General features: G+C 48.6%; 1 protein-coding gene across 4 annotated transcripts in view; it reads right to left on the reverse strand.

The window, feature by feature from the left end:
- Positions 1–26164, reverse strand: part of LOC121864749 (protein yippee-like 2) — a 100481-nt gene that overhangs the window by 64705 nt on the left and 9612 nt on the right. The window contains exon 2 of one of the 4 annotated variants that reach the window (XM_042363917.1): positions 25280–25309. The gene's annotated coding sequence lies outside the window, so the exon portion shown is untranslated. Of the gene's footprint in view, positions 1–13436; positions 13889–14929; positions 15553–25279; positions 25310–26164 lie in introns of those variants that run through there. The other 3 variants (XM_042363919.1, XM_042363916.1, XM_042363918.1) reach the window with 3 other exon arrangements.

The raw sequence follows: 26164 nt of genomic DNA on the forward strand, positions 1-26164 counted from the left end.
TGGGCGGGCAGAGGAAGTACCCGCCTCATTGTACCCGGTGACTCGCCCCAGACCACCCGCCGTGTCACGCCCACCCCCCCACCTTATTACGACTTATTTATCACACTCACTGGACTGACAACCTCTAAGCTTGTGTATGTGTGTGTGTGTTTATGAGTGTGTTCGCGTGCGTGTATGTTTGCGTGCATGTGTGTGTGTATGTTTGCGTGCATGTGTGTGTGTATGTTTGCGTGCATGTGTGTATGTTTGCGTGCGTGCATGTGTATTTACCGGGGCGACTTACAGCCATGATTGTTTACCTGGTGACGTCACTGGCTCACCAACCCCTCCCCCCCCGCCTTTATCAACACAGCTCTAGTTTACTTTATTACTTTATCTCGTTATCTTCTGTTAGTTAGGTGTAAAATTATACGTCCATTTTTAAAGTATATGTCATCATTATATTAAAATCTTGTTGTTGTCATTGTTGTTATTATTGTTGTTGTTGCTATTGTTGTTATCGTTGTTGTTGTTGTTGCTGTTATTGTTGTTATCGTTGTTGATGTTGTTGTTATTGTTGCTGTTGTTGTTGTTGTTGTTATTGCTGTTGTTGCTGTTATTGTTGTTATCGTTGTTGATGTTGTTGTTATTGTTGCTGTTGTTGTTGTTGTTATTGCTGTTGTTGCTGTTATTGTTGTTATTGTTGTTATCGTGGTTGTTGTCATTATTGTTGTTATTATTATTGATGTTATTGTTGTTTTTATTATTGCTGTTGTTGTTATTGTTGTTGTTGGCCAGTACTAACCAGTCACAACAACAACAACAACACACAACCCTTCACTAAGACAACAAAAGGTCGTAAAGCGGATACCACAAAGTTGGGTGGACAGACGAACGGACGGAGAGTGACAGACAGACCGACAGACAGTCAGATAGAGAGACATCCAGTCAGATAACACACACACAAACCACTGCTGGGGAAGAGCACTCAATATGGCCGCAAAATGTGTGTGTGTGTGTGTGTGTGTGTGTGTGTGTGTGTGTGTGTGTGTGTGTCCCACTTACACACCCACAATGGTCATCAAATAGCCATAAAGTGTCGTTGTTTAGTTAATGCTGTAAGACATGAGAACAGAGCTTTCTTATATGTGGCCCTTAGTAACTACGTGTGGCCCTCAGTGACGTGGTGTGGCCCCTTAGTGACGTGTTGTGGCCCTCAGGACGTGGTGTGGCCCTTAGACGTAAGGTTGTGGCCCTCAGTGACGGGTTGTGGCCCCCTAGTGACGTGGTGGTGTGGCCCTCAAAGACGTGTTGTGGCCCCTTAGTGACGTGGTGTGGCCCCTTAGTGACGTGTGTTGTGGCCCCCAGTGACGTAGTTGTGGCCCCAGTGACGTGGTGTGGCCCCTCAGTGACGTAAGGTTGTGGCCCCAGTGACGTGTTGTGCCCCTCAGTGACGTGGTGTGGCCCCTTAGTGACGTAAGCTAGGCTTACCAGGTGACGTTGTGGCCCTCAGTGACGTAAGCCAGGCCCTCTAGTGACGTGTTGTGGCCCTCAGTGGCGTGTTGTGGCCCTCAGTGACGTGTTGTGGCCCTCAGTGACGTGTTGTGGCCCTCAGTGACGTGGTGTGGTCAAAAGCGACAGTGTGTGGCTTAAAGTGGAGTATTGTCGTCATCAAGCGAGTGGACCCGGGTTCGATCCCCAAGCAGGGTGGAACTTTGGGCAAGTTTCTTTACGCCATTTGCCTCTGTCTACCCAGCAGTAATTAGGAACCTGGATGTTAATGGGTTTAGGGATCGTGTTCTGGGGTAATGGCGAGTTGTCCTAGTTTTTCCTTTACATTGGGTCATACAGGGTGTGGTTGTTGTGATGGTGAAAGTTTATATACCTGTCCAACCATTATATAGTATGGCCCTGCCTACCGTGGTGTGGCCCAGAATACCTAGGTGTGGTCCAGAATACCATGGTGTGGTCCAGAATACCATGGTGTGACCCAGAATACCATGGTGTGACCCAGAATACCATGGTGTGACCCAGAAAACAGTGGTGTGGCTCAGAATACAGTGGTGTGGCAAACAGGCAGTCAGTCACGTATCGTGGCCGGAGTTACGTAAGTTGTTCACACATAACTGAGCAGGAAGAATGGCTCTGTACTTCGAAGCAGCATCTATTTTTATCTCGACTGCTAATACGACACCACACCACGCGAGGCGACACCACGAGAAGACAAACGACACCACGAGAAGCTATAAGACACCACGAGAAGCTATAAGACATGACGCAGCGCAACACGACACACGACACCTCACGGCACTACACGACACGACATATCAAACGGCTATGAGTTCAATTTTAAGGTGTCGTACACGAACGGAAGCACACACACACACACACACACACACACACACACACACACACACACACACAGAGCTGACAACTCCAGTGTGTAAAAGGACAAGTTCTGACGTGTTTACATCTGAGACAAAGAGGCCAAGCTCACACTGCCCTACTTGTACACACACCCACCTCACCTCCCTCACCACAAAATGATCACTTCTGCTATTACCTCACCACAACCATACCACTAACTACCACTAGCTTCATGTGACCGCCACGGTACCACTAACCATCGCTAATCATCATTCACCTTCGCTAACCACCGCTATCATTCACCTTCGCTAAATACCACTAACCACCACTAACTACCGCTAACCACCACTAACCATCATTCACCTTCGCTAACTACCACTAACCATCGCGTACTACCACTAACTATCACTCACCTTCACTAACAACCACTAACCACCGCTAACTATCACTCACCTTCGCTATCTACCACTAACCACCACTAACTACCGCTAACCACCACTAACCATCATTCACCTTCGCTAACTACCACTAACCATCGCGTACTACCACTAACTATCACTCACCTTCACTAACAACCACTAACCACCGCTAACTATCACTAACTACCACTCACCTTCGCTATCTACCACTAACCACTACATCATTTCCTTGCATCTACAGCTCTAAGTCTGCCATTCTAAATTACTACACACACACACACACACACTACATCCCTGACCACCGGAGGGTCAAGACCTACTGAGCAGCGGCCCCCTTGGCTATGTTCGGCCCCACTCCTCAAGTCCCTCCCCCGACCCATCCTCCCCACCGGGGTATCAACATAATCAAAAGTGACAATTTCGTTTCGGAAAGAAATGGGATCAGTGTTGAACAGTGATGAACAGTGTTTAAGCCAGTGAATTCAGCACCAGTGAGAGCAGTGACCCACCAGTGAGATAAGCATCCCTGGGAACTGACTACCATCTTCTAATGAGGAGGTGCTAATCCGTCCACCCTGGGAACAACAGTGGCTCGGCTTCACTCCTGACTACGAAATAAACACACCACCACCCAGCAGAGTGAGGTATTGTGACACCTCCCCACACCACACGGTGTCCCATGACCACGTGAGGTCCTTCATATCAACACCCGAGGACGAGTTACTACATCACGTGAACACCACACCACCTGGTGTCTCCATGACCAGCCCAGGCCCGGGCCATCAACTGTAAACTATAATAATTTTTATGTTCAATTCATGTTCCTTCTCCTTTCAGTAATAAGAGCTTTTGTTAAACGACCCACCCACCCCATGTCTTTGTATGTAATAAGTCATTTTTGTCCAATGTATATTTTCAGCCTTCGGGCTACAGAACTTTTTCAATAAACCGTTAATAATTATTATTATTATTATTATTATTTATTATTATTATACACACACACACACACACACACACACACACACACACACACACACACACACACACACACACACACACACACAACCCAGCCTAACCGTCGGGTATAAAATATATCTTTTAAGCTGGGGAGAAAACCGGAGACTCTTTAACAAGTTTTAATGGTGGTTGTGGTGGTAGTTGTTGTGGTGGTGGTGGTTGTTGTCAGAGTTCAGGGGTCAACTTGGCGTATAAAATTATCATAAAGAGTTAATAGCATACGATTTAACTCACTCTCTCTCTCTCTCTCTCTCTCTCTCTTACACACACACACACACACACACACCGAGCCTAACTGACCACCTGAACAGACCCCCAACATCTGGCCAGCTGAAGCTCTCTACTTAAGCTGACAATTGCGCAACACACACACACACTGGTAACATGACGCTGTAACTTTAGGTGATTAGGTCTTGACAAGTTCAGCTGACCGTAACAAACAAGGAGTATAAAAGACAATAGAGGCAGGGAAAGTAACTCTGAGGTACTGACGTTATCTGTTATGTATCTTCTATGTGTCTCCTTGTTTCTGGCGCTTATTTACCGTGTGTGTGTGTGGGCTGTCGATGGTTCACTTGAGTAGTTATAATCCATCATCAATACCTTGTTAGGTTAGGTTTCAACATCATCATCTCTCAAAACCCCATAACAACCTGAGACTCATCCCCCACCTGTCTACATAAAGGGAACTGTGCACACAAAGATAATCGGGCGAGGAAATACCGATCACAAGGTCATGCCAGGCATTGTGCCATGTACGGGAGCCATCACGCCAAGAATGAGTCTCTCACGTGTGAACTGTGTGTACCCCATACTTCCATCCTCACGACACACACACACACACACACACACACACACACACACACACACACTTACACACACTTTCTGCAACCTCATGACCTTAACACGTACACACTGACACCTCATGACCTACACAGGCTGTACTACGGCACTGTCACCTCTGGCACTGTGCCAGTTCTGATACCTGTTCATATCGCAACACGCTAGATAAAGACACGAGAGAGAGAGAGACCTATAATTAACCTAATATTTACCTACTACAGAAGGTGGGTGGGTGCCAGGTAGGGGTACGGTAGACCAAGGTACGGTATATAAGGTACACGAGGAAGCAGTGCCACCCGCCTCACGCCCACACCATGTAAGGTCCTACAACCCATACCTCCTCCTCATCTCACCACCACCATCCACGTCTTAGTCACAGCTACACTAACCACGCCCACACCATCACACGCCCACGTCTTAGTCACGGCGACACTAACCACGCCCACATCATCACACGCCCACGTCTTAGTCACGGCGACACTAACCACGCCCACATCATCACACGCCCACGTCTTAGTCACAGCTACACTAACCACGCCCACACCATCTCTATTCACGAGTATGGTCTCCTCCGCACCACACGCCCACACGCCCATTCAATAACCCAGCTATAGAAACATTAAACTCCGACAAAGAAAAAAAAAGATCGAGATTTCAACATCAATTTCCTGTTGTTCTTGTAATCAAACTCTCTTTTAGGTAAAGTAAGAGAGGGAGAGCGTGGAGTGGGGTGAGTGGAGAGGGGTGTGTGGAGTGGGGTGTGTGGAGTGGGGTGTGTGTGAAGTGGGTATGTGGAGGGGGTGTGGTGGAGAGTGTGGAGTGCGAAGTGGGGTGTCTGGAAAGGGGTGTGTGGGGAGTGGGGTGAGAGGGAGGGAGTGAGGTCCGGGCCGAGAGGTACAGTGGGGATACAGCGATGTGGCCAAGGTGAGTGGACTGTAGCGCCGCTGAATTACTTGTGGTGAGGCTGTAACACTTCCACCTCCTCCCCGTCTCCCCACCCCTCCTCCCCGTCTCCCCACCCCTCCTCCCAGTCTCCCCCACCCTCCTCCCGTCTCCCCACCCCTCCTCCCGTCTCCCCACCCCTCCTCTCCCAGTCTCCCCCCACCTCCCCCGTCTCCCTTTCATCTCCTCCCCTCTCCTTTCCTCTCACCCCGTCTCCCTTTCCTCTCCTCCTTCTACCTGTCTCATGCCCCCTCCTCCTCCTATCCCTCCCCTTCCCCTCGCCGTCCCGTACCCCAGCCTGGGATGGGGATGAACACCACAAGACCACCAAAGTGGGCTCGAGGCTGGGACGAGGCAGGGACAGGACGGACAGGGCTAGGACAGGCTGGGGCAGGACCCAGGACAGAGACAGGGGGACAGGACAGGACAGACAGGGCCTGAGTTCACCTCCTCCCTCGTCTTTAGCAGTGAGTGAGTACAGTACATGAACGGCTTCCTGGCACACACACACACACACACACACACACACCACTGCCTCTCAGTACCACACGTAGATCTGGTGGTGGTAGCCATAATGCGCAGTGGTAGCCATAATGCGCAATGGTAATGGTGGTAGGTGCGCACTAGACAAGCGGCGGTGCATCAATAGAAACAGCGGGAGATAAGTATATCATGATGGGAGACACGATACTGACATGTACACAACACAACATAGGAGACTGGGAGGGTGTACATGGGAGACAAATGGGTGTACATGGGAGACACTGGGAGGGTGTACATGGGAGATTCGGTGGGTGTACATGGGAGACTGGGTATACATGGGAGACTGGGTGTACATGATCGGCCGTCTCTCACGAGGCCTCAAGGACAGTCAACAACCTGCTGGTGCTCCGCCCACACCCACCCACAGCACCCCCAGGCCCACCCACCTGTAGCCCACATCCCCATCCATCCACCTGTAATCCCCGTTCACCCACAGCTCCACCCACTCACCCACTTGTAGCCCCCGTCCCCACTCACCCGTAGCCTACATCCACCCACCTGTAGCCCTCGCCTTCACCCACCTGTAGCCCCCTCCCCTGCCCACCCACCTGTACCCCACACTCACCCACAGCCCTCCCACTCCCACCCACCAGTAGCCCACACTCACCCACCTGTAGCCGCCGCCTTCACCCACCTGCAGCTATGCCATCAACACTAACCTTCTACCCAGCATAACAATAACACGACTGGACATAAAAAGGCAGCCTAGGGTCACACACACACACACACACACACACACACACACACACACACACACACACACACACACACACACACACACACACACACACACACACACACACACACACACACACACACACACACACACACACACACCTTCATAAACATTTAAAATTTAGACTGTGACTTTGCAGTGTGTGTGTGTGTGTGTGTGTGTGTGTGTAGAGCAGGTAATAGGTGTACACAATAAAAACCTGACCTTAAGACGACACCTGACCTTTGAATTATCGATTTTCTCATATATATTTTTTTTTTTTGCAGATCAGATAAACTGAACCACCAAGTGACACGACAAAGCACAACTATTTTTATCTAACCTAACCTAACTCAACCTAACCCAACCTCGTTTTTGCATACAGACTCTTACACTAACGGGGTTATACTAGAGGCCAAACTTGTTGACATTAATACATGAGGAAGCATCGTCTGAGTGAGCCACAGTTTACCTGAGGTGGGTGGGAAGACTCACCTGTCTGCCAGTACCAATGTTATAGTGCCATGAATCTGTATCTATATGGCACCATTTTTCTCTATAGCACACACACACACGGCCAGGTGGGTGGGTGGGTGGGTACATGTGAAGAGACAATAATAAAACTGTGTTGTGTCGAGAGCCATAGTGGTGAGGGGGAGCCATCACAGGAGCTAACAGGTGGGTGATCTGTCGTGTTCACAGTGGGCACAACACCAAGCTTAGCACAGGTTGACAACACTACCAGCTGACTACATGTAAACAGAGGGAGGGAGGGAGGGAAGAGATGACCCATCACCTCACCAGTTCTTAACCACTCTCACTCGCTCACATCACCAGTACAGGAGTTACCAACACAGGGTCACTCACCAGCACACCACTTCACCTCCAGGATATAGTTCTGAATTAACTCTCCAGTGCACCGTCACCCCCCCCACCCACACACACCCCTACAGTACTCCCTGACACTCCTCCCAACACACACATACCATCAATTAACACACACGCTCTCATCTTCCAACACACACCCTCCCATACAAAAAGAGACACACACCCTCCCAGACACACACACCCTCCCAGACCACACCTCCCAGGGCACACACCCTCCCAGGGCCACACACCCTCCCAGACACACACACCTCCCAGACACACACACACCCCTCCCAGACACACACACACCCTCCCAGACACACACCCTCCCAGACACACACACACCCTCCCAGACACACACACACCCTCCCAGACACACACACCCTCCCAGACACACCCTCCCAGACACACACACCCTCCCCAGACACCACACCCTCCCAAGACACACACACACCCTCCCAGACACACCACACACCCTCCCAGACACACACACACACCCTCCCAGACACACACCCTCCCCACACACCCTCCCAGACACACACCCTCCCAGACACACACACACACCCTCCCAGACACACACACCTCAAAACACACCCTCAGACACACACACCTCCCAGACACACACACACACACCCTCCCAGACAGACCCCACACACCCTCCCAGACCCCACCCTCCCAGACACACCCTCCAGAAACACACCCTCCAGACACACACCCTCCCAGTTGCCCACACACACACCCTCCCAGGCCACACCCTCCAGACACACACACACCCCTCCCAGACACACACCTCCCAGAAACACACCCTCCAGACACACCCTCCAGACCAGACCACACACCTCCCAGACACACCTCCCAGGTCCCACACACCCTCCCAGACACACACCCCTCCCAGACAGACACACACCCTCCCCAGGAGACACACACCCTCCCAGACACACACACACCCTCCCAGACACACACACACCCTCCCAGACACACACACACCCTCCCAGACACACACCCTCCCAGACACACACACACCCTCCCAGACAGACACACACCCTCCCAGACACACACACACCCTCTCAGACATCTCCGACAGACCTCATAATCTATCCTTTATGGTCAACACTCGTGCGTTAATCTCCGTCCGTAAAAAAAACAAAAAAACACGGACGTGCGTGACCTTCAGCACTTCTTACTCATAAAGGGGGATTTATTTTTTGAGAGACTTTACGGGCGTCAGTGGTTAAGTGGTGGGGTTGGTAGGTCTCTAGAAATGATGGTAAGTGGAGGAGATGGTGATAGGTCTGGGAAGTGGTAGTAGTAATAGTTGTGGTAAGTGGAGGAGATGGTGGGTCACAGGAAGTGGTAGTAGTAATAGTTGTGGTAAGTGGTGATTGTGGTAGGTAAGGATGGTAGTGACAGGGTAGGTAAGGGTGATGATGATGGTGGTGTAGCGCGCCCAGTGACCACCAGTCAGTGAGGGACAAAGCGCTTGGCAGGAGGAGTGGGGAGGGAGGGGGGGGGGGAGGGGTACCGTTGTTGCAGGGAGCGACTCAGCTGGCTGGCTAGCCCTGTTTGTTTTGATGACGTAACGCCCCCGTCTACCGTAGATGCTAAATGTCGCCAGCATCTACACGAGGGTCCTGATGATGCCACACACACAGTTATAACGTTACATTACTTTCATCTCCATTTGCATAATCCTACACCGAATGATCCCAAATATACTACACTTATTTTAAAACACTCCTCACAATACCTATCAAACGTAATTACACTAAAATATAAAACAAACAAACATAATTAAAACTTACACCCACCTGGCGATAAGGTACTGTACTCCCTCGCCCAACAAGATAGGTGAGGGCCAGGTAAAACCCTTACAAGAATCAACCTAATAACGATAAAACAACACAAAAAACGACAACAGTCTCAGTGTCCTAGTCGTCTTCTACCCCTCTTACCACCACCCCTCCCTCCTGCCCTTACCTTGGCATCACAGTGCTAACCAACACCTACTACACCTGGATTAATTATGCTCATACCTAAGTTGATTCAGTGGTTAACGTAATCAAAATAAACATTGAAGAAAAATTTATGGGGTTTGTCAACTGGTGATAAACAAAGGTGTCAACTGGGATAAACAAAGGTGTCAACTGGTGGTAAAAAAGGTGTCAACTGGGATAAACAAAGGTGTCAACTGGAATAAACAGAGGTGTCAACTGGTGGTAAACAAATGTGTCAACTGGTGATAAACAAAGGTGTCAACTGGTGGTAAACAAACGTGTCAAGTGGTGGTAAACAAAGGTGTCAACTAGTGATAAACAAAGGTGTCAACTGGTGGTAAAAAAGGTGTCAACTGGGATAAACAAAGGTGTCAACTGGAATAAACAAAGGTGTCAACTGGTGGTAAACAAATGTGTCAACTGGTGATAAACAAAGGTGTCAACTGGTGGTAAACAAACGTGTCAAGTGGTGGTAAACAAAGGTGTCAACTAGTGATAAACAAAGGTGTCAACTGGTGGTAAAAAAGGTGTCAACTGGGATAAACAAAGGTGTCAACTGGAATAAACAAAGGTGTCAAATGGGATAAACAAAGGTGTCAACTGGTGGTAAACAAAGGTGTCAACTTGTGGTAAACAAAGGTGTCAACTTGTGGTAAACAAAGGTGTCAACTGTTGGAAAACAAAGGTGTCAACTGGGATAAACAAAGGTGTCAACTGGGATAAACAAAGGTGTCAACTGGGATAAACAAAGGTGTCAACTGGTGGTAAACAAAGGTGTCAACTTGTGGTAAACAAAGGTGTCAACTTGTGGTAAACAAAGGTGTCAACTGGTGATAAACAAAGGTGTCAACTGGCGGTAAAATGTGTCAACTGGTGGAAAACAAAGGTGTCAACTGGTGGTAAACAAACGTGTCAACTGGTGGAAAACAAAGGTGTCAACTGGTGATAAACAAAGGTGTCAACTGGCGGTAAAATGTGTCAACTGGTGGTAAACAAAGGTGTCAACTGGCGGTAAAATGTGTCAACTGGTGGAAAACAAAGGTGTCAACTGGTGGTAAACAAACGTGTCAACTGGTGGTAAACAAAGGTGTCAACTGGTGATAAACAAAGGTGTCAACTGGTGGTAAACAAACGTGTCAAGTGGTGGTAAACAAAGGTGTCAACTGGTGATAAACAAAGGTGTCAACTGGTGGTAAACAAACGTGTCAACTGGTGGTAAACAAACGTGTCAACTGGTGGTAAACAAAGGTGTCAACTGGTGATAAACAAAGGTGTCAACTGGTGATAAACAAATGTATTAATTGAAGGTAAACAAAAGTGTCAACTGGCCCACTCCTCTTGGGCCCAACCCCCTAAAACGGGAGGGGGGGGGGACAGGCCTATTCAACCGGGGTCAATATGGGGGGGAGGCGCTATTTGACCCTTAACAACTAATTCGCGGGCCTTTCAACAGACATTGATCAAACCTAACCCTTAACACAGCCTTGATGGCGACGTTCAACAAAGGCCTGTTAATTTACAGCAGAGCAGTAATTAAATTGACTGGTGGGCCGCTTAAGTGGAGTTTCAATTAACTGTGCCTTTGCATGGAAAGATATCGATCACGTGTGGATTAAAGGAGGGAGGGGAGCGCGGGGGGGGAGAGGGGTGTCGATTACGGGTGGTTTTGGCTGAGGGGAGGAGTGTCGAATGCGAGGGGTTGAAAATCAATAGCGCGAGGCAGCGGGCGGTGGTGGCCCTCCCTCCCTCCCTCCCTCCGCTCTGTTTACAAACAGTTCCAGCTGATTCTGATGGCGGCTGCCTCGCGCCGCACCCACCAACTCTCGCGCACCACTCACTCTCATAGCGCCTAGATGCTGCTCACAAGGATGCAACATGCGTGAACGAATGCATACATACACGAATGAATGCACGTATAGACGTGCGGTGCATACACATACGCATATGCACACACATGGACACGTGCATCTTACCTCATCGATCTATAAACTTCTACAAAACATTGTCTAAGAGAACCCTTTGTCTCAACCCTACCCTCAGTGGGGGGAGGTGCCTCCCAGCTACTCTCAGTGGGGAGGTCTCTCAGCTACCCTCAGTGGGGCGGGGGGGCTATATCAGCCACCTTCAGTGTCTACAAAAAAATACACAAAGAAAGGCGACACACACACACACACACACACACACACACACACACACACACACACACACACACACACACACACCAAATAACGACTGGTGTCAAACTCAAACGAGCATCAGGTGGTCCAAACGTCGCCTCTAACAAGCCATTCTTCCAACCACAAATATCAGCCAATCTAAGATGTTCGGGGAAGAAGGTACCCCCATCTCGAAACTGGAGTGTCTCATTTTGGCGTTAAAACTTGATAGCTCTGAGATCTACGACACAGACACACAAAGGCGCACACGTGTTTTTGAGACAATGACAACGCTGTGTCATTATACAGTTGAGCCGTTCAACACGAGTTAACTAAACTTAATTACAAGGTTTTCAAAGTTCAGCTGGTCGGGGGTTAAAATTTCCAGCTTTTCCCAAGGGGCGGGTAGACCCCTTTCCCTCGGGTTCTGAAATTAAGAGATGGATAGGTTAACCCTTTCTCCCGGGACTGGTCTGACCCCCTGTCCATGCTCGCCCCTGGAACAATAAACCCGTTTCCCTCACGCAATGAAGCTAGAGACTGTCAGGTTATCCCTTTCTCCCAGGGGAAGATTAACCCTTCCCCCAGGTAGTAAGACTGGAGATGTACAGGATAAGACCTTCCCCCCAGGGATGGTGGGTAACTCCACAGTGAAGTACACAACAGTATTATTTTGGTCACAGTGGGTGGGTGCAGCCAAAACGTTGATGTGCAGTCAAGTAGGGCGGCCAAGTTCTCGTGGTATGATTCATCATCTCATTGGGGAGCCAGGAAGCCAGGAGAGACCTTTGTACAAGATGAATAACCGAGACTCAACGGACGAGAAAAATATGATAAAATAAAATGCAATTTAAATTATGAATTGATCGTGGTTAAGGACTCGACTAAGACCCTTCAACTAAGAGCTAATAAAGGCTTTAGTTTCTCACGTATGATCTTATATACTGAAGGTAAGAAAAATATATTTGTCGTTCATCAAAAATAAAGCACAACGTTACATAGAACAATAAAGACACTAATAAGTATTGGACGAGGCTCAATAGGTTGGACGAGGCTCAATAGGTTGGACGAGGCTCAATAGATTGGACGAGGCTCAATAGGTTGGACGAGGCTCAATAGGTTGGACGAGGCTCAATAGGTTGGACGAGGCTCAATAGGTTGCACAAGGCTCAATAGGTTGCACGTGGGGAGCAACACACAACATTACCACCAGTCACTGTACCTACCACAACACACACCACCTCTTGTCACTTACCATCGGTCTCTTAGTTAAGTTTTATATAAGAGATGTCCTTGACGATATGAATCCAAATTAGTTATGAGCGAGGTTACGCCACTTGCCCATCCTGGCCTGCCCATCCACCTTTGTTAATATGTAAGTCACAAGTACCGTTACTCTAATATTCAAGTAACCATTAACAATAAACACAAAGGTTGTTTTACTATATATATATATATATATATATATATATATATATATATATATATATATATATATATATATATATATATATGTGTGTGTGTGTGTGTGCGGTATATATCTCCCTGTATTCTTTCTTGAAAAATAACTAAAATAACAGCGGGTGGTACTTACTGGCGCGTACCCTGCTTATTTGGCGGTAAACATATGCACGACGCACTTGTGGTGGTGAGAGGCAGTGTTAGCTGGGCCTTCCTGTGTCTTGGTAGTGTCCCCTCTCAGCCAAACGCGGCCACAACACACCACCTCACTGGACAAGGCACACACCGTCACCACTCAGTAACTGTTGCTCGCACACCTCAGCATCTGGCACGGTGAAGTTACCATAGCAAAGTCTCCATAACAACCACGTAGGGAATCATAACAAAGGAGCACGTCACCACTGGACCATTGCAGCAGCAGTGGACGTCACGTAGTGATTTGCGCAGTTGAAGACTTAAGCAGCTGGGGTCAACACACACCGAGGTCCTACCTGAGACAAGGCCCCCCGTTACACCACCAGGGGTAGATGCAACAAGGAACATCGTCCTCAAAAACTGAAGGCTCCAGCTGTGGGAGGGGGTGGTATAAGTGGTGCGCAGTTGTGGGCTACAGTGATCTCCCTCCCAGCCGAGAAAGCAGCACTTGGCCCAGCTTTCACCCCCACAGTCTCTGGCTATCCCACATTCACTCTTCATTTAAATGTGAGCGCGAAATATAATTTAAAATCTTAATTTTACTCTCCTACTGTTTTCAACTTTGCTTTTTTATCACATTCAATTTTCCTATTTTCTTACAACTTTTACCCTAAGACCGTGGAATAGTTTACAAGAATATAGATGTGTACCAAGTTGTATGCTGCATAGTGCATAACTGTTGAAGCGTCCTCGAGATAACACTTCTCACACCGCTGATATTAAGCACAAGTTCAATGTCAATATTAACCTACGTCAGATAGCTAATGAATATAGACTATTCTTAGCTCACTCGCCGACTCGATGATAGAACTCTGCCACTTGACTAACACCTCCTAAGACACTTTATCGCTAAGTTACCTGAATTACTAATATAACAGAACTAAATATACAAATTCAAATACACATACATATAAAAAATTATCGACATTAAAATACTTGAGAAACACACTGGCAGAACCGTAAATATATAGTGAAGATGAGCGAGGGGGCAGTAATACGTGACCTGGGTCGGCCTGTGTGCCACCGTCAAGGGCGACTGGGTCAGGTGACCGAGTAGTCTTACCTTAACACACACCTCCACTACCTACACAACCACGTACTCACCACGACACTACATGCTAACTACACCACCCACTCTTAGTTACCAACACGAGAACAACATGAACCCGGCCAACATATGTGCAACAGTAACGAAAGAATCAATGTTTATATCCGAGGCGCGGGTTAAAGAATTAATGAGCTTATGGGAAGTGGACCTGTGCCAGGGAACATTCAGTACAGGAGGACACGGGGTCCACTCACTGCCAGGGTCAAGTACACATTCTGGGGGTCCTGTTGTTACTCCCAAGTCACTTACAATCATTTTTTATTGGTAAACAAGAGTTGAGTAAAGAGCACTGTGCATTAAGTACATAATCGTGTCTGACTTACTAAGATCTGATTTGAGTGGTGAGTGTTGTTGTTGTTGCAAGGGAGTCTTGGAGCGACCACTCACCTTGAGACACTTTGAAGGCGTTTGGCTCACTCACTAACAACAGTTATAAGTGTTCCTCGCGCCCACATTCACTATGTAACAACAAAAATCACTAACAATGTAGAATGAACTGAGTTTTTTTTTATTTCTGGTATACCCGCGCACTTCTGGTCAGCACTTGGGATTTGTTTACACACACAGCCAGAGCCTCTCAAAATTCATCAAAATTCCAACTGAGAAGAGAGAGGTCTGGCCTGACGGTCATGGGCGCGAATTAGGAGTGTAGGAGCGTCGTCACTCTTGCACATGCACACACCTCTATTTTGGAACGGCGTTGCTAAGTCCGCTTGTCAGGTGGGCCTGTCCGCAGGCGAAGAGTTAGGGCCAGAGTGCAGGTTGTTGCCCCCACACTCATGGCTGACACCAACTCAACTCCTACAACTCTTGTCGCGCCTTACTTCACGCACTACACCTGCAACAGGACACTACAGGTGATCAGACCTTCTGGCCTTAGCTATCGACCAGTCCGAAGGGAATAACAGACTAAGAACCGTCTCTCCCAACGAGACCGTGATGTAAACTGAAGCCATCGGCAACACTACAGCGCGCCGCTGCCCTCTCCCTCCCCCCATCCCCACACTCTTGCCAGATACCGCCTTCGACACAACCTGGGCCTTCTGCGTACATGGCTAATACTGCAAAGATTCCCTATATTTCTTGCTCCCAGCGTTATCAATTACTTCACTGTGCATAACATACACACTGAAATGTCAAATAAATAATGACAGTCATTTGTTACCGAAGATCCAGCTGTAAACAAAGACTGTTGCATCTTGGCGCAGCCCCGTGCCAGCTGTCACCATAGCTGCTATTAATAAAGCTTAATGTGAGCTCCATGTTGGTTCCAGGAAACTTCCTCTACACACGATACTCGTACATGACACCATAAACAGTCAGGTCCAGCAGAAATACACCCAGAGTTGGAATGACTCAGGAAGTGTGAGTCGGTGGTGGTGTTGTTGCAGGGATGCGCCGTTCACTCCAATATCGGCTCTACGCGAGAGAGAGGCCAGTGCGCTCCTGCAATTTTTTCATAGCCTCCAAACATCTGAATTCCTCTCAGCAGGAGCCGTAAGACGTCCCAACCTGGATTAACGATCCCAGTCATCAGGGCGTCATGAAACAAGGTGGTTCATAACAGCCACAATACGACCTGACACGTAGGAATTACACGTTATCATCCCCATTCACGTCATTTATTGACCCACCTACCAAACCATCTCAACAAGCACCACCCGCACTGTCTACCTCTCCACCCACACACCCACTTCCCACCCACAAGTGACAACACATGCCTCCCGCTCCAACGTCCACCACTAGCCTACTGACCTGACAACACTTGTACGTCCTGCACCTAACACGGCAACGTCTAGAACCACCCACAGACACCACCCACAAGCACCACCCACACCACCCGCAATATCAAGGCATGTCATAAAGGCGTGTGAGGAGCATAAGGGTGTGTGAGAGGCATAAGGGTGTGTGAGAGGCATAAGGGTGTGTGAGGAGCATAAGAGTGTGAGAGGAATAAGGGTGTGTGAGGAGCATAAGGGTGTGTGAGAGGCAGCACGAGGCATGTCATACACATTCCTCACTCACACAAACTTTCACACGAGAAGTGACTGTCCTGAAGAGGGTGTCAGGAGCCACTGAACGATACAAGTGCGTGGCTTTTCAGGAACTGTCATTGGAGGTGATGTGCACTCGCTAGGACCTGAGACCATGGCACCACTGTCGTCAGAAGTTATATTCCACTGCAAAAAAATACGTCTGTGGTTCGTTCATCTGTTTCAGTGGGACCCGAGACCCTAGCACCAGTGTCGTCAAACATCTGTGCCATTACAACAACGTCAATATTTCAGTGGGACCCGAGACCTCCAGTATGTAGTACCATCATCGACCACAACCTCCCTGCCAGTACAACAGCCATAGGTCAATCTTCTAACTTCCGGGTTGAATGAAATTGACGAATTAAAACTCAATAATGCTTAATAATTCAATGATCAATGAACTAACCACCACCCGTCACACACTAACAATTGACGTTTCCACATTAAACTGTGTACGAGACCTCACCTGTAATTAAGGAAAGGATTAAGAACAAAACAGGTGGGCTATATATAAACACAATACACTGTGGCAGTATTAATGGTCTTGTTGAGCAGGTAATTCAGTCAAGTTCACTAGGGCAAGTAATTACCAAACCAGGCCTCACACACAACAGGTCCATCAAGGGAGCAGCCAGGTATCCTGTTATCATGTCCAACCAGCCAGGTACAGTCAGATCACAGGGTCCTGATGACTCTAACCTACGATTCATTACACACTAGTTTAACTGATCTGCTTGAGACGACACACACACACACACAGGGTTGCGTGAGGATGGTTAGTCAAAGTGCTCCGGTCCTAACATACCCAAACCTGACCCTAAGAACTGGACCCCTGAAGACTGGGGGCCCACTTGACATACAACCACACAACTCCACCAGGTGTACGACTTGGTGACTGCATGGCACCTGACGAAGGAACCCCACACGCACAGTCATTAAGTAAACAGTATGCCAGGCGCTCGTGTTTCGCCTGGCACTGTTTAAGAAAGGACCGGGTGAGTTAAGGGAGGATTTGGTCTCACACAACTCGCCTGGAAATTCCTTGACACTATGTGCTAACACTACGAGGATTTAACCACAGGCAAGACTTGTGTTGTGTCTCACGGCCAACACGCAACCCATAAACTAACAGATGCTGACAAACTGCAACACCACACACACACAGCTCTGACACCACGCACACACAGCATTGACCGCCAAACACACACACAGCCCTGACCCCTCCCCAAACACACACACAATAATCTCCCAGTTTTTTAGTGTGGTCTTACCTTGACAAATCAGCTCCAGTGAAGAAATAAATATGACCAGAGACATATGTCGAGTTATAATGACCTGACACACTGACACAACGTCGCCCTGGTGGTCGTCAGAGTGAGGCGATAACGACGTCACCTTCTGATAGTCGTTGTAGGGGGAGACAAAGACAGTATTAAAGCGGCACTTGAAGTAAATTGTACTTATCAGATTCGTTGTGGGAGTGATTGGACTGTCAGGGTCGTCATGGGCAAAGAGGTACTACTGAGGGTGGTCCAGGGCGAGAAGGTACTACTGTGGTCCAGGGCGAGAAGGTACTACTGTGGTCCAGGGCGAGAAGGTACTACTGTGGTCCAGGGCGATGAGGTACTACTGAGGGTGGTCCAGGGCGAGAAGGTACTACTGTGGTCCAGGGCGATGAGGTACTACTGAGGGTGGTCCAGAGCGAGAAGGTACTACTGTGGTCCAGGGCGAGAAGGTACTACTGTGGTCCAGGGCGATGAGGTACTACTTAGGGTGGTCCACACTGGTCCAGGGCGAGGAGGTATTACTGAGGATGGTCCAGGAAGGGAGGGAGGGAGGGAGATGTAACCCAACAACAACTACCACCGCCAGGAGCCACTTACTGAGGCAGGGAACAACACGGTGTGGGTCTCTGGATGTCGAGCTGCTCACTACTTGCTCCTCACACAAACCAACACATAAATTAGTCCGTGTGTGTGTGTGTGTTAAACCTGAAATTTGATAACTCCAGAAGCAGGATGAGGCAAATCACACAAAAAAACACACACGAGATAATTAGAATAATGTTACTGAAGATAAAAGCAGCAAGTGATGCATCTGTGAGGGAGGGAGGGAGCAGGAGGAAGGGTGTTTGTTTACATTCGACCGTGGCTGCTGTCAGTATCTTTTAGACGACTACACAAGCGTTAAAAATCCCCTCTACACCCCCTCTCACAAGAGCTACGGTAAACCGGTAAACCGAAAAGGTATAATTACAGATAAAAACAGAACACCACAATTCATTTAATTTATCCGGATATTTTTCTGTTAGATACAAATCCTAATGAACACCGGATACGACACACACACAGAGGAAGGGAATAAAGCTATTTGTCACCACTAATAATGTGACAGACTATCACCGCAACAAAGACCTGCTTCATTCTACACCACCTGCACGTGTTTCCTACCCTACCACGTGTGTCCTGCCCTACCCCGTGTGTCCTGCCCTACCAAGTGTGTCCTGCCCTACACGTGCTGCCCTACCCCGTGTGTCTGCCTACCCCGTGTATCCTGCCCCTACCACGTGTCCTACCTGCCTACTACTGCCCTACCACCCTACACGTGTGTCCTGCCCTACCCCGTGTGTCCCTGCCTACCACGTGTGTCTACCCCTACCCATGTGCCCCTACCTACGTGTGTCCTGCCCTACCCCGTGTGTTCTTACCCAAAACTCTTAAGCACGTCACCGCCTACACTCATGAGGTTTATTTGACACACTATAATTTTCCTACACGCTTGGCGATTGTTGTTACTTGCAGACGGAGCAAGACCTTTGTTCCTTCTTCTTTCTTTCTATCTTCTTGTTTTTCTTCAAGTCATGTGGCACTGTCTGGGGAGTCATGTGGCACTGTCTGGGGAAGTCATGTGGCACTGTCTAGGGAACTTATGTGGCAATGTCTGGAAGAGTCATGTGGCACTGTCTAGGGAACTTATGTGGCAATGTCTGGAAGAGTCATGTGGCACTATCTGGGGAAGTCATGTGGCACTGTCTGGGGGAAGTCATGTGGCACTGTCTGGGCACTGAGTAATGTGGCACTGTCTGGGGGAATCATGTGGCACTGTCTAGGGAACTTATGTGGCAATGTCTGGAAGAGTCATGTGGCACTGTCTAGGGAACTTATGTGGCAATGTCTGGAAGAGTCATGTGGCACTGTCTAGGGAACTTATGTGGCAATGTCTGGGAGAGTCATGTGACACTGTCTGGGGGAATCATGTGGCACTGTCTAGGGAACTTATGTGGCAATGTCTGGAAGAGTCATGTGGCACTGTCTGGGAGAGTCATGTGGCACTGTCTGGGGGAATCATGTGGCACTGTTGGGAAAGTCTATCCACCTATTTACTTCTCTGTCTGTCTGTCTGTCTGGCAAATGTTGGCTACTTGGATTAAATCATCTTCAGAATCAAGTGTCAACAGATGGTCACCTTGGACGTGCATCTCCTCTTACAAACAAATCACAACTAACAGTAAACAAGGCTGACCAAGAACTAGTCATAGTTACTAAGTGGGGAGCTGATCGTACGTCTGGCAGTGTGGAGCTGATCGTACGTCTGGCAGTGTGGAGCTGATCGTACGTCTGGCATTGTGGAGCTGATCGTACGTCTGGCAGTGTGGAGCTTATCTTATGTCTAGCAGTGTGGAGCTGATCGTACGTCTATCAGTGTAGGGCTGATCGTACGTCTGGCAGTGTGGAGCTGATTGTACGTCTGGCAGTGTGGAGCTGATTGTACGTCTGGCAGGAGTGAGACAACAGTAACACCACCACCTATCATGCCACAACAGGAATGAGACAACAGTAACATCACCACCTATCATGCCACAGCAGGAGTGAGACAACAGTAACATCACCACCTATCATGCCACAGCAGGAGTGAGACAACAGTAACACCACCACGTATCATGCCACAACAGGGGTGAGACAACAGTAACACCACCACCTATCATGCCACAGCAGGAGTGAGACAACAGTAACACCTACCTATCCATGCACAACAGGGTGAGACAACAGTAACACCACCACCTGTCATGCCACAGCAGGAGTGGAACAACAGTAACACCACCACCTATCATGCCACAACAGGAGTGCAGAGACAACAGTAACACCACCACCTATCATGCCACAACAGGAGTGAGACAACAGTAACACCACCACCTATCATGCCACAACAGGAGTGAGACAACAGTAACACCACCACCTATCATGCCACAACAGGAGTGAGACAACAGTAACACTACCACCTATCATGCCACAACACAATTTAAGTCAGTAAGCAGAATGAATGAGTCAGAACAACTTTAGTCATGTACGATGTTGTTATTGTCATTGTCACGAGATATGACACACGAGACATGACACACGAGGTATGACACACGAGACATGACACACGAGGTATGACACACATGAAGGTTTGTGTCATATGAGAAATCTGAAGAAGAAAAAAGATCCACTCATTTCACGTTTAATGGGGTTGTAGGACCTGACCTAACCTCCTTGGGTCACCGTGTTCAAGTCAATTAACAACGATGAAATGTTTCTCATACAACACAGGTAACACGAAGGTCTGGGAGGTGTCGTAGTCTGACTGAGTGAGTGAGTGTTTCTTTTTATATAACAAAATGAGGTTAAGAAGTCACGGTGGACCTCAGTATGTACTCCCGGGTGGTCCAGAAGTAGTAACAAAAAACTCAACACTAAACTCATCAACTTGTTCCAACAGAGAGTCGATAACAAAGGCGTGTGAGGGCCGCTGGTGTGGTGACTCATCTGCCATCCCCATTACTACTACACGAGTCACTGTGTCATCCCCGCGGCAACACCACACGTAAGGTATTTGGTGTAGGTCCCTCGCCCTGCCTTAGTTTACAGCTCCTGGGCGAGGGCGAGGATATTACCAGGGTGAGGTGGCGGGGTACTGGAACTCCCATAAATTTTACTCAACTTGCAGATTTGTTCCTGAGGCAGCTCCGGGAATTCAATTCCGCGGGATGTGAGAGCGTGGCGCGCGCTGCCCGGAGAGGTTACCACAGTAGTGACAGGTTAAATGGGCCCCTGTCCTTAAAGGCCCTAACATTATCACTGAGACTGGGGCCCATATACTTATTATAGGTTAGGATAGGATCAGAGGTGGCCTAACCTGAACTACGACACCTCAGCTCCGGGGGCAGCCATCACCACCACACAACCTTTAAAATTACTTGGACACGCACTACCTACCGTGGGCAGCTTGTGGTAAACTTGGCTAAAAGTTTGAACGCCATTCACAGGAGTGAGAAAGTGGTGTGGTGGTGAGTGTGTTGGTGCGTAGTAAACACCATGACAAGGTGCCAGCCAAGCTCAGGGACCGCTGGGTTAACACACACCTATCAACGGCTTATAGACGGAGCAGTACTGTTTCTAGAGCCTGTGTGTGTGTGTGTGTGTGTGTGTGTGTGTGTGTGTGTGTGTGTTATCCCTGAGTAAAGTTGGAGACATAGCAAGTGAGGTTCAAAATTGGTATAACACCGACTTATGGGCCATACACAATATCATCGTCTCTCTCTCTCTCTCTCTCTCTCTCTTACCTGACGTCACTTATACCCTTTAGTATTCGGTGATGCAGGTGACTTCATTACCAACACTTACCTGAAGTTAATACTTAACCTCTGAGTCACCTGTTAGATTACGTAACTCGTGCACACAGTAGCATACACGAGTAGGTGAACACACGTACACATACTAGCAGGTATTTCTTCCACACACACACACACACACACACACACACACACACACACACACACACACACACACATAATCTTCAGGACTCAAGAACAATAAACGTACAGTATCAGACTCCCCCCCCCCTTCCAGCTGACACCTGATCATGATAATACTGTGAGTTTCATTTCCTGAGGGGTGAGGGGGTGATGGGTGAGGGGGTGATGGGTGAGGGGGTGAGGGTTAGGTTAGAAAGGGTCGAGCATTGACCCAGACAAGGCCACAGTACCTCGCCTTGTCTTCCGGTGATATCTATTAACATAACAATGCCACAGGAAATGACTAAATAACATTACAGTATAACATAACTGTATTAGCTCCCTGTTCTTCTTCTTCTTCTTTGTTGTTCTTGTTCTACGTCATTGTTCTTTTGTGTTACTGATAAAGTTTCTGTTCTGTAACGAGACAATGACACCTGGTGCAATGCAAGTTTCTCTTTATCAATATCTCTCTCATCAATGTTCTTCTCAGTGTTCTTGTTCATCAATATAACTTCGTTTTTTATCCATCCATGTTTATTCAGGTCTATGTTCCTTCTTATACCACGACCAGTATACCAGAGAGTCAATGTTCCTCCAGCTCACACGAACATAACACACACGACACTATATAATTCCACCCACCAATGTCTTGTCTCTATCCGAGTAGGGCAGGGGGGGTGAGAGAGAGGTGTGAGGGGGGGGGTGAGAGAGGGGTGTGAGGTAGAACGAGAGTAAGACAAAATGGAGAGACGGGAGGAGGGTGGGAGGGAAGAGGTATAATTAAGGTGGAGGGAGGGAAGGGAGCATGATTGAGAGAGAGGGAGGGAACATAGGTTGGGTGGATATATGAGCGATAGGGGTTGGGTGTAAACGGGACTGACCAGTATGGCCCGCTGCAGTTTCCTCCATTCTTATGTTCTTATAGTGATTGAGGAGGGCAGGTGAGGAGGACAGGTGGGGGAGGGCAGGTGAGTGAGCCCTCATTACAACCCTCATGACGTCTTGTCCGCCTAGTGTGTCATATATCAACAGCGACACACAGTGAGTAATCGTCTCACATCTCGCCCCCATTATTGTCTACCACTGTCCGGGGGGGAAGGGGGATGAGGATGGGGGAGGAGGTATGGGAAGGGGGGAGCCATAAATATACAGGTCCGTGCGTCTGGCAATGTATCCGTCTCTGTGCCCGTCAGTACGTCTTGTAAACACCAATAACGGGCACAAACATCAACGGACCGACCGCCTCACCACCCCGGGCAGGTAGGTACATCACAACAAGGTCTCAGATGAGTTCGATAAGCAGTACCTTGAGGCTGTAGTGGTGTGAGTTATGGCCTTTTGTTCCTTGTTGTGGCGCAGAGGGAGGGGAGGGGGGGTTGTCCACCTTTAATTGGGTACTGTGTTAGTGCCCCCAGGGTGTGGAACAAGTAATCAAACTCTCCCAAAAGTTCCACAATACCTTCTAACGGGGTCATATACTAAATTTAACCTCGCCACAAAAAACTGTGACCTGTGACCTGAGAAAGCCTAAGCCGCAGTGTTTACTTGGGCGTGATAATGACCCTGACCTCATTTTAAACTGATGCCAACTCAGGACACAAGTAAAAACGATGATTTGTTAATAAAGGATAAAAGGAGGAAATGAAGATTGGAGGAAGAAGGAGGAGAAGAAGAAGACGAAGAAGAAGGTCACTTGGTTTAAGAGACAAGGGGGGGGATGAGGAAGTGCGGCAAAGGAGAAGAATGAGTGGAAGGGAGGTAAGGGATTGAAGAGAGGAGACAAAGGGGTGGGCGGTAGGAGGAGGAGGAGGGAGGGAAGGAGTTCGTAGTAGGAGCAGGGAGGAAAGGGGTGGGAGGGAAAAAAAGAGTAGGAGGTAGAAGGAAGGCAGAGAGGGAAGGAGTGGGAAGTGAGGGAGGGAAGGAAGGGGTGGAGGAGAGGAAGGAGTAGGAAAGAAGAGACGAAGGAGTGAGAGGTAGGAAAGGGAGAGAAGGAGAGGGAGGGAAGGAGGGCGTGGTGACCGAGGATGACCCACGACCCAAATTTTCCCTCCAGGGGCGGACGTGACCCACCATTAATGACACCCAGACACCCAATACTCCGCCTGCTGGTCAAATAGGCCCCAGTCCTAGTGGGCCCGAGGGACTGGGGTCTAATAGAATTAAGGTTTATGAAGACTTTAGGGCTTTTTGAAACTGGGTCATAATCTATTAGAACTGGGGCCTATTAGAACTGGGGCCTATTAGAACTGGAGCTTATTAGAACTGGAGCTTATTAGAACTGGGGCCTATTGGCGGCGCACACACACACACACACACACACACACACAGAAGAGAGGGTGACTCAGTCAAGGGGTTAATCTAGGGCAGGAAGCGTCCAGGTGTAAGTGTCGGCTTCAGTGTCTTCATCAGGTGTGACTTCAGGAGCGACACCTGTCAAAGACCCAGCCGCAGGTAGTAACACACACTCTGTTAGCAAGGTATTGGATAAAAGCTTCAGGTGAACAAGTTAGGGGGGGGGGGAACTCCATTTGGACAAGTTCTTTAGGGGAAAACCTTTAGTTGGTCAAAATGTTGGGAAAAATCTAAATTTCGGGAAAAAACTTTGAGTTGAACATACTGCTGTGGAAAAAATACCAAAACAAATATAACAATTACCTGAACCAGTTGTTATATTAAAACACCCATTGAGTTACCTGGAAGGGGGGACAGTAGAGGATAGTGCACAACAACCCCCTGAGCCACACGCACCTCCCTACCAAAAATGTAGCTCTATATTCAATACTATGGAAATGCATAACACACACACACACACACACACACACACACACACAAAACAAGGGGGGAGGAGGTATTGTACTTACTGCGGGCACCGGTGACTTCAAACACTTCACCTGAAACACAAGAAACACACAGTTATTGATGTGTTGGCTAGCTGTTTCCCTTCCTTCCCTCCCTCTTTCCTCCCCTCCCATCTTTCTTCCTTCCTTCCCTACAAGGTTAGGTCAGGTTCCTCCAAGGTTAGGTCAGGTTCCCTCCAAGGTCAGGTCAGGTTCCCTCCAAGGTCAGGTCAGGTTCCCTCCAAGGTCAGGTCAGGTTCCCGCCAATGGTTCCCTCCAAGGTCAAGTTCCCCCCAAGGCCAAGTTCCCTAACCTAACCTAACCTTTCGCCACACTGGTCATGAGCCGGGGTACACTTCGCCATTGCAACCTTAACAGCGCAACATAATGCAATCAAATATTGAGTTGCATGAAGACGTCAGCTGGGATATTGCAGTATTGCAGAGGGCCGTGGGAGAGGAGGTGGGTGATGTGGGAGAAGAGGTGGGTGGTGTGGGAGAGGAGGTGGGTGGTGGGGAGGAGGTGGTGGTGTGGGAGGAGGTGGGTGTGGGGAGGGGAGGAGGTGGGTGGTGTGGGAGAGGAGGTGGGTGGTGTGGGAGAGGAGGTGGGTGGTGTGGGAGAGGAGATGGGTGGTGTGGGAGAGGAGGTGAGTGGTGTGGGAGTACAGTGCCATCATAGTGTGCCTAGTCTCTTTTGTCAACATTAAGTTAGTTTTGTGTCACCCTTGATCAAGATAGGGTCACCTCAAAACACCAGCTTCACTCTCCTCACTCTCCTTCACCTCTCACTCTCCTCACCTCTCACTCTCCTCACCTCTCAGTCTCTCACACTCTCACTCTCCTCACCTCTCAGTCTCCCTCTCCAGTCTCCTCACCTCTCACTCTCCTTCACCTCTCACTCTCCTTCTCT

Source organism: Homarus americanus, unplaced genomic scaffold, assembly GCF_018991925.1.
Source record: "Homarus americanus isolate GMGI-L3 unplaced genomic scaffold, GMGI_Hamer_2.0 scaffold11347, whole genome shotgun sequence".
Lineage (NCBI taxonomy): Eukaryota > Metazoa > Arthropoda > Malacostraca > Decapoda > Nephropidae > Homarus > Homarus americanus.